At 47.8% G+C, this 12,986-nt stretch overlaps 1 long non-coding RNA gene across 1 annotated transcript in view; it reads left to right on the forward strand.

The window, feature by feature from the left end:
* Positions 1 to 1,616: 1,616 nt before the first annotated feature.
* LOC105729504 (uncharacterized) overlaps positions 1,617 to 12,986 on the forward strand; it is a 38,747-nt gene continuing 27,377 nt past the window's right edge. Inside the window, exon 1 of the long non-coding RNA XR_001110262.2 lies at positions 1,617 to 1,703. This is a non-coding gene — a long non-coding RNA (uncharacterized LOC105729504). The remainder of the gene's footprint in view (positions 1,704 to 12,986) is intronic.

Consider the following 12,986-nt stretch of genomic DNA (forward strand, 5'->3'; position numbering starts at 1 on the left):
TCTGACAAAGTCTGCCTGAGTGGGTGCCCCCCAGACCCCCAGTCCTCTCTCTCTCCTGTGATAGGAGCCAGTTTTCTCTGTTTGATAGATTCCTAGGGAGGGATTCATGACAGTTGGCTTCTTTTTGGAGGACGTCTTTAGTCAGATGCAGGAAGTTCAGAGAGCGCTCCTGCCCGCATTTGCTATACTCCAAGTGCTCTCAGTTTGAGGTAATCAGCATACCAGAGCTGAATATTTTGGGGTGACATAATGACATAAGACAGGTAATCATATTTCCTGAACTTTTTTTTTTTTTCAGAAACTAGGGAAGCCAGGAACCCAACCTGCTTTCTCCATCTCTCAAGGCCTCCTCAGTAGCCAAGACTTCTCTCTCTCTGGGGTCTCCCACCTTTTTGGGGACCAGCCTCCCCAAAGGTAAGAGACTGTTTTTCTCTTTTAACTTCAGCTCATGCTGAAATTAAATCCTTTCTTTAGTTCTTTTAGCACTGCCAAAGACAGGCTGGTATTTTCAAATATAACTGTATCTTTTAAAAGCTAGAAAATAGAAATAGAAAATACAAATAGCAGAAACAGTTTTCCAAAGGGCAGATTCTGAGTGCTAGGAATCCTGGTAGAAGTAGAAACTGCATTTTCCAAGTTCCAAGCTATGCAATAATCTTTCTCTAACCTTCCAAGAGCTGGGACAATTCTATCCCTGCCCCCATGAGATAGATGCCTCAGGTGGAATCTACAGAAGCAGAATTGTCCCAGTCTTTTCGAGGAACCCCTCTGAGAAGAGAGCCTGGCTCAGTAAACATGTGGTATCCTATTTTCCACCAAGTGAAACAGTTTAGCGGGATATTTTATTTCCTCCTGGGAGGAACAAGAAAGACCCCCCAAAGACACACCTTTCTGTAAATTAAACCTCTTGGATCTAAGCCTTCCCTCATCCCCATTACCCAAGCCTCATCCCTAAATCTTGCCAGTTTCATAAGAAGCTGAATAATGTTTTTGAAATAGTAAACCTACCTGTTCCTATTGCCTGGTTGCCCCGCACCCACTGAGTCAATGACATCGATGCCTCTGGGGAGGGCGGCTACAGCCTAGAACAAAGAAGTCAATTGAGTTGCTGAATGGATTTTTTTTAACTCGAGGCAGATGCAGACACAATAGTCTATGGGCAAAGCGATTTTGATTTGCAAGAGCTAGAGCTTAAGAGAGAAAGTTTAGCTTTAAATTCCAAGAAGGCTTAGTTTAAACTCAGGACTGATCATTGAATTTCTGAAAGTTAACCATAAGGTATCTGGGGATGTAGTAGATGTTTAAATGTTGACTGAATCAATCTTTCTCCATGTACAAAAATCCATCTATGTGACTCAACTTTTATTCTCATGCAATGCTTTAATGAGTAGCAGTAGTTAACATTGTAATTACCTGATGCTAGGTACTGTGCTAAGGGTTAGATAACTCATTTAATATTCTCAACAACCTCATAGAAATGGTAGCACGATTATCTCCATGCTCAGATGAGCTCATGTTGATTGCCTGCTACCCAGCTATAACAATGCCTCTCTGTCATTCAATCAGTTCTCTCACTTCTGTTTCCATTGCGCCTTCTCCATCCAGTTTCTTGTGCATACTCTTCTCTCTGCTGGGAAGATTCATCGACACCTTGTCTCTTTGGAGAAATCAGACCCCCCTTGTTCTGAGGCTTCCAGAGACAGGTAATCATATCCTTCTCCATGCCGCAGCTAAACCTGTGCACATACAGCTTTTATTTTTGCACTTTATATACAGAATTTTACTGTAATTATTTGTGTAGGTTGGTCTCATTTGAGAGTAGTGGGGTTTTCTCTGTATCTTTAGAATCTAGCAAATGCTTGGCACATAGTAGGGATCAATGACTAATAAATAAGTGACTAAATGATGGATGAATGGGGAAAAAAAGTTAACCACAGAGCAGAGACCTGAGGGTAGTTGCCCCTCCACACAGGAAAAGCTTCCTGGGAAATAGGGAAGCCCAAGGAGAGAGGTGGAACCATCATTTAGAAGGAGCCATTGAGTCCCTACTTTCTACTTAGAGGTCAGAACCCCTGGGGGTGATAGAGACCACAGGTGCATCTGCTAAGCCCCAGGCAGTTTATGCCCTACTTCTCTCTGGAACTCTCAGAATATCCTGAGCCAGCAGGGAAAAGACTTGCAGAGTGGAAGGTGCCTTTAGGCAGTGCGAGGGCCTGAGATCCTTGCTGCTGGTCCTTCCCACAACTCCCTTCAGGTTCCCGGCCTGCAGCTGATACCAAGGAAATCTGGAGTGGCCTCCAATCTGAGAGATGAGGACTTGGGGGGACAAGTCAGGGCTAGCAGGAGGGGAGCAGCCCAGCAATCAAGATAAATAATGTTTTAATGCAATACTTAAAAAGAAAAATTGGCAACTGGGCACGGTGGCTCATGCCTGTAATCCCAGTACTTTGGGAGGCTGAGGCAGGAGGATCATGAGGTCAGGAGTTCAAGATCAGTGCCTGGACAAGATGGTGAAACCCCATCTCTACTAAAAATACAAAAATTAGCCGGGCTTGGTAGCGGGTGCCTGTAATATCAGCTACTTGGGAGGCTGAGGCAGAGAATTGCTCGAACCTGGGAGGCAGAGGTTGCAGTGAGCAGAAATCATGCCACTGCACTCCAGCCTGGGTGACAGAGTGAGACTCTATCAAAATAACAACAACAACAACAAAAACTGGCAAAATATGGCTCATGGGTTGGCTACCTAGTTTTATTTTTAATTATTTAATTAATTTTTTTGAGACAAGGTCTCACTGTGTTGCCTAGGCTGGTCTCGAACTCAAGCAATCCTTCTGCCTCAGCCTCCCGGATAGCTGAGACTACAGGCATGTGCCACAGTGCCCAGCTGTTGCCCAGCTGTTGCCTGTTGTGTGTGTGTCTGTGTGTGTGTATGTTTTGAGATGGAGTCTCACTCTGTTGCCCAGGCTAGAATGCAGTGGTGCCATCTTGGCTCACTGCAACCTCTGCCTCGTGGGTTCAAGTGATTCTCCTGCCTCAGACTCCCAAGTAGCTGGGACTACAAGTGCCCGCCACCATGCCCGGCTAATTTTTTTATTTTTTAGTAGAGACAGGGTTTCACCATATTGGCCAGGCTGGTCTTGAACTCCTGACCTTGTGATCTGCCCGCCTCCCAAAGTGCTAGGATTACAGATGTGAGCCACCATGCCTGGCCTCCTGGTTTTATGAATAAAACTTTATTGGAACTAGGGCCAAGATTAGAGTGAGGTGAGTGAGACAGGATCATCCATGTGCAGGGTTGGATCCTGCCTCTAAAATTTGATATATTGTTCTGATTAAAAAAAAAACTTTTAAAATTAATTAATTTATTTAGAGACAGGGCTTTGCTCTGTTGCCGAGGCTGGAGCGCAGTGGTGTGATTATGGCTCACTGCAGCCTTGAACTCCCGGGCTCAAGCGATCCTCTTGCCTCAGTCTCCCAAATAGCTGGGACTATAGGCACGTGTCACCATATGTGGCTAATTTTTTAAAATGTTTGTAGAGGTGGAGTCTTGCTATGTTGCTCAGGATGATCTTGAACATCTAGGCTCAAGCAGCCTCACTGCCTCAAGCTCCCAAAGTACTGGGATTACAGGCATGACCACCACACCCAGCCTAAGTGCCGAGTTTTGGGGCTACACCTTACATTTTATGCCTGAGATGAATGCCTTAGTCTCGTGCCCCAGTCTTGGCATAGGAGGTGGAACCTGTGTCAGAGGGGTTGGGGGAGTGATGAGGGCTGCTGCCTCTAGAAGATGCCTTCACTTTTTGATGAGAGCACAGGCTGGATTTCAGCCATCTCAGCAGACCCCTCTGTATATAGTACAATCTACACAACTCTACAAGGGGGCCATGTCTGGAAAACAGACTACAGATTAGTTCACCCACAGGTAGTTCCCTGCAGTGGGAGGTGCACCAAGGACAGAAACCAGTGCCCAGGACCATTGAGGACAAGCTACCTTTCAGCCTCCCTTCTAGGGAGGCAAGGGGAGCCCCTTGACTGGGTATGGCTCAATCTTGGTGCACTGCAACCTCCACCTCCCAGGTTCAAGTGATTCTCCTGCCTCAGCCTCCCAAGTAGCTGTGATTACAGGCGTGAACCACCACTCTTGGTTAATTTTTGTATTTTTAGTAGAGACGGGGTTATGTCATGTTGGCCAGGCTGGTTTCAAACTCCTGGCCTCAAGTGATCCACCCGCCTCGGCCTCCCAAAGTGCTGAGATTACAGGTGTTATTTGTCTTTTAATTGCTGAGTTATAAGAGTTCTTTATGTATTCTGTGTACAAGCAAGTTATGAATGGCTTCCTTTTGTGTGAGGATGAATTTCAGTCCCTTCAGCTGTCCTGCAAGGCTCTTGCAGATCGAACCTGATTTCCTTTACTGAGGGCTCTATCTCCTGCTACTCCCTTCCTTTTACTGATAATGGTTTTTCACGTCCCTGTCCAGAAAATGCTCTCTCTCACACTGGCCTTTTGTAGATACCATTCCAAAAACATTATTGTTTCTTCTTGCCTGGCTAAAATCCGCTCACCCTCCACTTAAGGTTCCTTTCTGTGGTCTAAAAAGATGGTGCAGGCTGGGCATGCATGGTGGCTCATGCTTAGAATCCCAGCACTTTGGAAGGCTGAGGCAGGAGGATCACTTGAGCCCAGGAGTTTGAGAGACCAGCCTGGGCAACATAGTGAGACTCTCCAAAAAAGTAAAAAAAAAAAAAAAAAATTAAATCAGTATTAAATGTATATTAAAAAGATGGTGCAGCAGGCAAGCTCCATGCCTGAGAGTTGGTCTATGTTCAGGGCCAGCTACTGAGGGCATGTGTGGATTCTGGCCCTGTGACACTGACAGTGAGGTGCTGGAAAGTGATTGCAACACCGTCCACGAGACCCAAGAGGGCCAGTGAATCCCTTAGAGTTAGAGGAGATTTTAAAGGTCATTTAGCCCACCCTCCTGCCCTGGAAGTTGGAGCATTTCTGCATCATCCCCATGTAGTCTGTACTGTCTCTAGATTCCACCGGGGACAGCTAAACCACTGCTCTGGGGATACGCAACATGACCTTTAGGGAAGGGGGATGGTGTGTTTACCTGCAGGCAGGCAGCCCTGGCTTCAATCCTGGCTCCGCCCTCAGTCATGGAACCTAGGGCAGGTCTCCTAAGTTAGTTTTTCAGTCTGCAGACAGGTAGTAAAACCTGCCTTGTGGGGCTGTGTGATTTGGCACTGGGCAGGCACTCAGCAGTGTTGGTTTCCTTTCCTTCCTATTAGAAAACTTGTCCTCAGATTGAGCCTAAATCTGTTTTCCTGTGAATTCCAAACACTGGTCTTGGAGTCACAGCGGGCACATCTCTCTCATCCCACTGTCTGTTTCATGTTTGGAGTTTGTCCCCTTAAAAGCCTCACTTGAGGTCAGGTGCAGTGGCTCATGCCTGTAATCCCAGCACTTTGGGAGACTGAGGCAGGTGGATCACAAGGTCAGGAGTTTGAGACCAGCCTGGCCAATATGGTGAAACCCCGTCTCTACTAAGAATACAAAAATTAGCCAGGCATGGTGATGGGCACCTGTAGTCCCAGCTACTCGGGAGACTGAGGCAGGAGAATTGCTTCAACCCGGGAGGCAGAGGTTGCAGTGAGCCGAGATCACGCCACTGCACTCCAGCCTGGGAAACAAAGTGAGACTCCATCTCAAAAAAAAAAAAAAAAGCCTCTCTCTGCAAACTCAACATCTTCACCTCCCTTAGCAGCTCAGCCCCAGTCACCCATGCTGAGGTGAGCCTCACCCAGAGTCCTCGAGAGGCACATCCATTCCACAGACAATGGCTGCATTATTGATAATGGTTAGGCTTTGTATCCCCACCCAGGTATCATCTTGAACCATAATCCCTATAATCTCCATAATCTCTTATGTGACAAGGGGGAGACAAGGTGGAGGTAATTGAATCATAGGGGTGGTTCCTCCATGCTGTTTTCACAATAGTGAGTTCTCATGAGATCTGATGGTTTTATGAGTGTTTGGTAGTTCCTCCTGCATTCATTCTCCCTCCTGCCACCTTGTAAAGAAGGAGCCTTGCTTCCCCTTCTCCTTCCACCATGATTGTAAGTTTCCTGAGGCCTCCCCAGCCATGCTGAACTGTGAGTCAATTAAACCTCTTTTCTTTATAAACTACCCAGTCTCAGGCAGTTCTTTACAGCAGTGTGAAAACGGACTAATACTATTGACCGTGGCATTAGGTCATTTCTATCAGGATAGGAGCCGTTTCTGATTCACTACATCGGGTACAGCCATTTGCACTTGCTAAGTATGTAATAAATATGTGTTGACTGAGCCTGCCTCCCTTGGTCAGAGGGAGTACTCTTGCCCCAAGTGTTCTCTCCCTTCCTTAGCTACAACTTGAGGCCAGGAAGTGAGGCAGGCAGTGTATTGTAAGACCTTAAATTAATTTACTCTTTCAACATTTACCAAGCACCAAGCTAGGGGCTCTGATAAGAACTCTTATGAGTTTTCTAGGGTTGCAGTAACAAATTACCATAAACAGCATGGCTTAAAGCAACAGACATTTCTTCCTTTGCAGCTCTTAAGGCTGGAAGCCCAGAATCAAGGTGATGGCAGAGTCATGGTCCCTCTGAGGTTCAAGAAAAGAATCATCACACACTTCTTTTCTAGCTTCTGATGGCTTCTGGCAGTTACTGGCATGCCTTGGCTTGCAGAGCCTCACTCCAATCTGTCTCTGTCTTCACATGGCATTCTCTCCTGTGTGCCCCTGGGTCCACATTTCCCTCTTCTTAAAAGAATGCCAATTGTTTGGAGTGAGGTCCACTCTAATCCAGTATGAACTCATCTAAACCTGATCATATCTGCAAAGACCCTATTTCCAAATTAAAGTCACATTCCCAGGTTCTAGATGTTCATGCATTTTTGGGGGGACACCTGTCAACAGTACGGAAAACAATGCTTGCTGTCAAGAAGCCCATAGTCTGGTGGAAGGGCAGACGTGTTAACATAGATGAGCAATGTGGTGATTGACAGAGGCATGCTGGAGCAGAGAGGGAGAGCATGCGTACTGGGAAGACACCTGAATCAATCTCTGAAGGGATAGGAGCTGGTCAGAGAAGGGTGTGAGTAAAGGTGGAAGAAATGACCTGGGGGATGCAGAGAACTACCAGGAGCTTGTGAGGGTGTAGCCCAAAGAAGGGATCAGGGAGTGATGAAAACAGGACTGGGAGGTGAGCAGGGGGCAATTGTGAAACACCTTGGACACCACAGATCTTTATCTTACAGGGAGCCAATCAGAAGCCAAAGAAATACTTTACGCAAAAAAAAGATAAAGCCAGATGTATCTAGAAAGCTGACTCTGGCATCCATGTGAGATGGGTTAAGGGGTGAGACTGGAGGCCAGTGAACTAGTTAGATGCTGTTGCTAGTGCAGGCTAGAGATGCGAGGCTGTCAGTGGCTGTTGGGGGTCTTGGCCAGTTTGTGCCCACTGTTATTCCAGAGATAAACACCGTGGACCTGCATCACAAACACCATTCTGCAGGTAGAACTTGACCTGCATAAGAGGAAGGCAGAGAAAGACATCAGAAATTGTTTTCTAAGAGCAAATGTTGGCTTTTCAGGGGATCTGAAGTCAAGGTTGAATTTTCCAATGAGCTAGCTGGACTCTTCTTGGCATTTAGACATCCCAGGCTTTGCTTTCCATTGATTTTCTAGTGGGAACCTCCTTCACACGCCTGATCTTCCTCTTACACTCTTAGCCCCTTGTCAGGTGCAGTTTCTGGAGAGGTCTTAAAGTTTTCAATGGTGCCCAGCTAGCTGCTGAAGGAGCCCTGAGGTCTAGGGAGCCTGGGGATGCCCCTTTCCTGTAAGACTGTGTCATGCGCCCTCTTTCTGGGCTAAAATCTTCCATGGGCCAATGCCAATGAGAGTGGCAAGGGAGTCCAGGCGCTGTAGGGTCCTCCCTCCCAGCCCACCTGTGCCCTTGCTGTGGCTGTTCTGAGTCAGAGGCCCCCTCCATTTAGGACATTGTAATGCAGCCTTCTTTCTCCACTGCATACAACAGAGATACTCCACAGGCAGTTGTAAGGGTGAGTCCGGGTGTCAGAATCACTGTAGGTGGAGCTGATTGGCAGTTGAAAGGCTTCAGGGCCAAGCTGTGGGACCACCCACTGTCTGATGGAAGTGGGTGATGAAAGAAGCATGCCAAAGTGCAGCCCCGGAGAGATGGGATTGGGGGTGGATGGGGGAGTGGACACTCCCAGCGGCATCTGTTTTCATTGATTCGTTCTACAGGGAAAAATTGTGAAAGACTTTGAAATGGACCAAAAAGATGATTGGGTGTCTTGCCTAGCATACTCTTCTGGGTTTTTGTTCAGGTTTTCATGGTCTTTGAGCTATTTCATAGCCCTGGAAGTTACAGAAAACTGGTAATAACACAAAGAGGAAAGGACGTGTGAGGCCACAGCAAGAGGACACACAAGCCAGGAAGTGAGCCCCCTCTAGACACCTGAACCCTGATCTTGGACTTCCAGCCTCCAGAACCATGAGAAATAGATTTCCGTTGTTTAAGCCACCAGCCTACAGTGTTTTCTTATGGCAGTCGGAGCAGACTACAAGAGCTATATTTGAGGTTCTTTGAATTTTTCTTTGAACCAATTGTAATATCTTACTGGTTCCCCCATGAACTAACGAACTAAATACAATTTTTAACATAGGTTGATTATTTGTAGAAGAGTCACGATTTTATCCTTAAGAAAAAGTTATTCTTTGACCATTCAATCATTCAGCAGAATGTTTGTTGATGCCATCCCTGGCCCCGGCACTGTGCTGATGGCTGAAAACACAAAGATGAGTTCAACACAGTCCTTGTCCTCAAAGAACTCCTTGTGTGGTGCAGAGGCGGGCAGAGGCACACCAGTGCACATCAGAGTGGCGGTGCTGAGGCTGCAGTGGGAGGAGGTCGCTTTTGGCAGGGATTTGTGGCTGGGCTGGGTTTTTATTCCTGGGAAAACATGAGTTTTGGAGTCAGACAGGCCTAGCTCTAAGTCCTAAATTCACCACTTCAAAGCTTTGTGGCTTCAGATACATTCATTTTCTTATCTGTGAAGTAAGAATAGTATTTTCATTTTAAGGGTTTATGAGAAATAAATGAGGTATTGTGCACAAAGAGCTTAGTACAGCACCTGGCATATACTAAATGCTCAACAAATGATAGTCTCATCCTTTGGGCCTTGATTTCAGAAGTGCAAGGAAGGCCCCCAATTCTTTCCTCTCCCTGCTAGGAGACATCTAACATTCCTTTAGGAGAGGAAAACCCTTTCATTACACAGCTAGTGAAGCACTCCCAGTGTAAACAGCTTGGGACAGGAAGTGTAGTGACTGCAACACAGGTTAACATGTAATTTGCTGATGCCAGGCTTCCGCTTAGAGAAAGTTTTCATAAGCATAACCCCTTGCCTGTGAGTGCCTCTGAAAACACTTTCACGTCTCTGACCTCATGTAATCCCCCCAGCGCCTATCTGGGGAGGGATCATCCTCGCTCATTTTACCGAGGAGAGTTTTGAGCCATGAAATAAATAGTCCTTTCCAGGTTACCCAGGTGTGATCCAGGAGCTGAGCCTCAGACCTCGGTCTCCAGACTCAAACAATACACACTTCCCTCCGTGGAGAGAAGGAAGAGGGGAGAGGAGTTACTTTAGAAGAGAACTTGGAGAACTCCAGCTCTAAGAAGCTGAGGCAGTCCTGGGTGGAGGAAGTGGAGCCTCCCAGGGTGTGGGTTAAGGATCTGCTCTCCATAAGCTGTGGAATTCTTACCATGTTGGGCCTTGATTTCTTCTTTTCTAAAATAGAGGTAGTCATGCTTGTCTCATGGGGCTGCTGTAGGAATACAGAAGATAATACAAGCAGTGTCTAGCACAATGCTAGATGGAAGGCTTCAAGTCACACGAGGGCGGGGACAAATCTGACTTGCTCCCCATTGCATCCCCAGCAATCGGTAAAGCTCCATGAGGAGCATGTGACAGGAGTATTCAGTAAAGAAATGGGTCAGTGAGGGGCATGGGCTCAGTGCATGGGCACTGCTGTAGTCATCGTGTAGGGACAGGATCACTGGTGGAAGTCACCAAGCCGGGGATGTGGAAGAGAGGCTGGTGGAGCTGGGTCTGTTTGCAAACATCTTTCAGTGGCTGTAGGGAGGGCAAGCTCAAGGAAGAATTCAGTTTCTTTGGGTATGAGGGCTTTGGGACACCTTCCACTCCGAATCGAGGAGCCAGGAGCTGGGATACTCCACACCCAGGGCAGGGGACAGGGTGACTTCAGGTAGAAGTTGCAGGCACACAGGTAGGCCCCAGAGAGCACAGGAAGAGAGAAACCCAGGTCCATGCTAAACCAGTAGGGGCAGCCCACGTGGGTGGTCCAAGGAGCAGACACACAGCCTGCAGGAGGTGTGCAGAGAGCTTCCCTGCGGCCCCTGTGCTGGGGCAGGGGACTTGGGTGGCCCAGAAGGACCCAGGCTGCCACTGTATTTCCTGGGAACCGCTTCCCCTGCCCCAGCTGTTCCTTCCACTAGGAGCCATTTCCACTCCTACTCTGACCCTCCTGGGACTGTGGCTCGTGGCCAGGCCCTGACCTCCTCGTGGATTTCTATCGATTCGGATGTTTTTGGCAGAGCGTGTCTTTAGGAGAGGCTGGTGGGACCGTCTGCTCCTAAGCCGCGATCTCTCTCTGCATCTATCTGAATCTTCACCTCTGCCTTCTACCTCCCCTCTCCCCCTACAGCTGCTGGCTCAACTTTCCCGCTTAAAACAAAACAAACTAAACCCTCTCTCCCTCGGCCCCACTGTCTCTTCAGATCGTGTCTTATCTTTTCTCCCCCAGCTCCTATCTTGAGAGGATTAACGCTCCTTGCTATCTGATGTTCTTCTCTCTCATTCACTTTTTTTTTTTTTGACAAATGGTTTTCCAGGTGTTTTTCCTCTGAGTGGCATCATCAGGGGTCTACGAAGTCACCAAGTCCCCTCTCCAATCCACCCCCTTACCATTTCTAAACCCAACTGCTGTTCTCCCAGTGTTTCTGCCTTCCACAGCATTTGGCCACGTGGGCCGCTGCCTGCTTGAAAGTCCAGCCTCAGGGTCCCAGCCGGAGCCCTGCTGTACCTGTGGCCTTGGCCTTGGCCTTGGCTTTGGGCTTGGCTGGCTTCTTGCTTTCCTTCGCAGGCCGCCCTCCCCCTTTGCTGTGGTGCTCCTCGAGTGGATCCCCATCCTCGCCTCCTCCCTCCACGCGTTCTCCCTGCGTGAGCTCATCCTCCCCGTGGCTTTAATTACCATCTGTAGGCTGCCAGCCGCTCCAGTGTGTGCTTGTCTCAGGAGCAACAGCTGAGCAGCTTAGGAGCATCTCCATCCCCACATGTGAGAACTTGAGCACTTCTGAACACCCGCTCCCCGCCTGCCCGCATGGCCACTGTCTCAGTGAGCATCACTCCCGCTGCCGGTCAGAAACCTGGACGTGATTCCTGCCTCCTCCTTCTCCGTCAGCCCACTCTCTCAGTCCTTCTGTTTGATTTGACCTAACTACCCCTTAGGTTTTCCTCCTAATTTGCTTTCCAGTCCACCCGCTTATCTCCTGCCCGCCTCGGTGATGGCTTCCTCCCAGGCTCCCTGCCTCAGTTGCCCCGGCTCACTCCTATAGGCTCAGCAGGTCTTGGGATCTGCCTCATGCCTTGGGTTTCTCTTTCTGGCTGTTCCCTCCCACCAAGCTTTCTTCAAGACTTACCTCTTTGAAGGTGTGTGTCACAGTTAAGAGGGATAGTCCGGAGCCCACAGACCTATTTCAAATCCGGATGTTGCCACTTAGTGGCTTTGTGACGTCAGCTTCAGCAAACCTCTTACCTGCTCGATGCCTTACTCTCCTCTTATGGAAATGGTGATCCCTGCGTCATGAAATTGCTATGAGTCAAGTGTGTGTTTCCAGCTGCTTTTGTATTCTAGAGAAAGGCATGCATTACTGCCAGGGAGACAGGGATCTTTGTTCTGAAAAATGACCCATTGAGTGTGTCAGATAAAGCTCTCTACCCACCAGAGTGAAAGTGGGAAGAGAGGGCCAAAGAGTGGGGCTGAACTGCTCCAAAGACAAAAGCCATTTCATCAGGAAGCGATGAGAACCAGGAAATGGGGGAGTAGGGTTGGAATGAGGGGGACCAGCCACAGGATTGGAGGGCAGAGGCTGAAGACAGAATCCAGGAGATATGACTGGTTCAGGAGAAACTGGCAAGAGCAAGAGGTCTGATTTTTAAATTTCAAGTTGCTCGCTAGGCTTCAAGAAGGTCCCATCTACTGCCCAGTTACTCCCAACTTCTAGGAAGATTATCTTACAAGTTCTGCCATAGGTTAGTAACATTTGGGGGGAAAATTCAGGACAAGAGACAGATCCCACCTGCCACTTCTTCCAGGAAGCTTTCCTGGACTCTCCCTGTCTCCCAAGTCTGGTTTAGTTATCTCCTTTTCTGTAGATCAACAAGAAGACAATCCACCGCCCCCCCGGCAAAAAAATTGCATGAACTCAAGAACTGAGTCAGAACAGGATTGAGAGAGAAGAGGAAATCAGAATGAGAGGGAATCATGAAAATGCTAGGTCTTGGCAATTCTCAGGAATCTTGGAGACTGTATGACATGGAACAATTTTTATTTGAAAAGGGAAGAGTGACCCCCAAAGCTTTAAAGGGACATCAAGAGATCATCTGTGTTATTGAGAATTAAATGAGATGATATACTTAGAGTTCTTAGCACCAGGCCCAACACATAGGAAACTCAGCTATTTGGGAGTTTCTTTTTTTTTTTTTTTTAAACAAACATTATGATGTCCTATTTTATAGATAGCAAGGATATAACAGTCTCATCAGAGGTGAGGTGGGCAGAGATCTATAGGAACAGGGGGAGCTTATCTCTTCTTAACTTCCCTTGGCACCC

The sequence above is a fragment of the Aotus nancymaae genome, unplaced genomic scaffold, assembly GCF_030222135.1.
Source record: "Aotus nancymaae isolate 86718 unplaced genomic scaffold, 86718_ANA_hifiasm-v0.15.2.pri h1tg000012l, whole genome shotgun sequence".
Lineage (NCBI taxonomy): Eukaryota > Metazoa > Chordata > Mammalia > Primates > Aotidae > Aotus > Aotus nancymaae.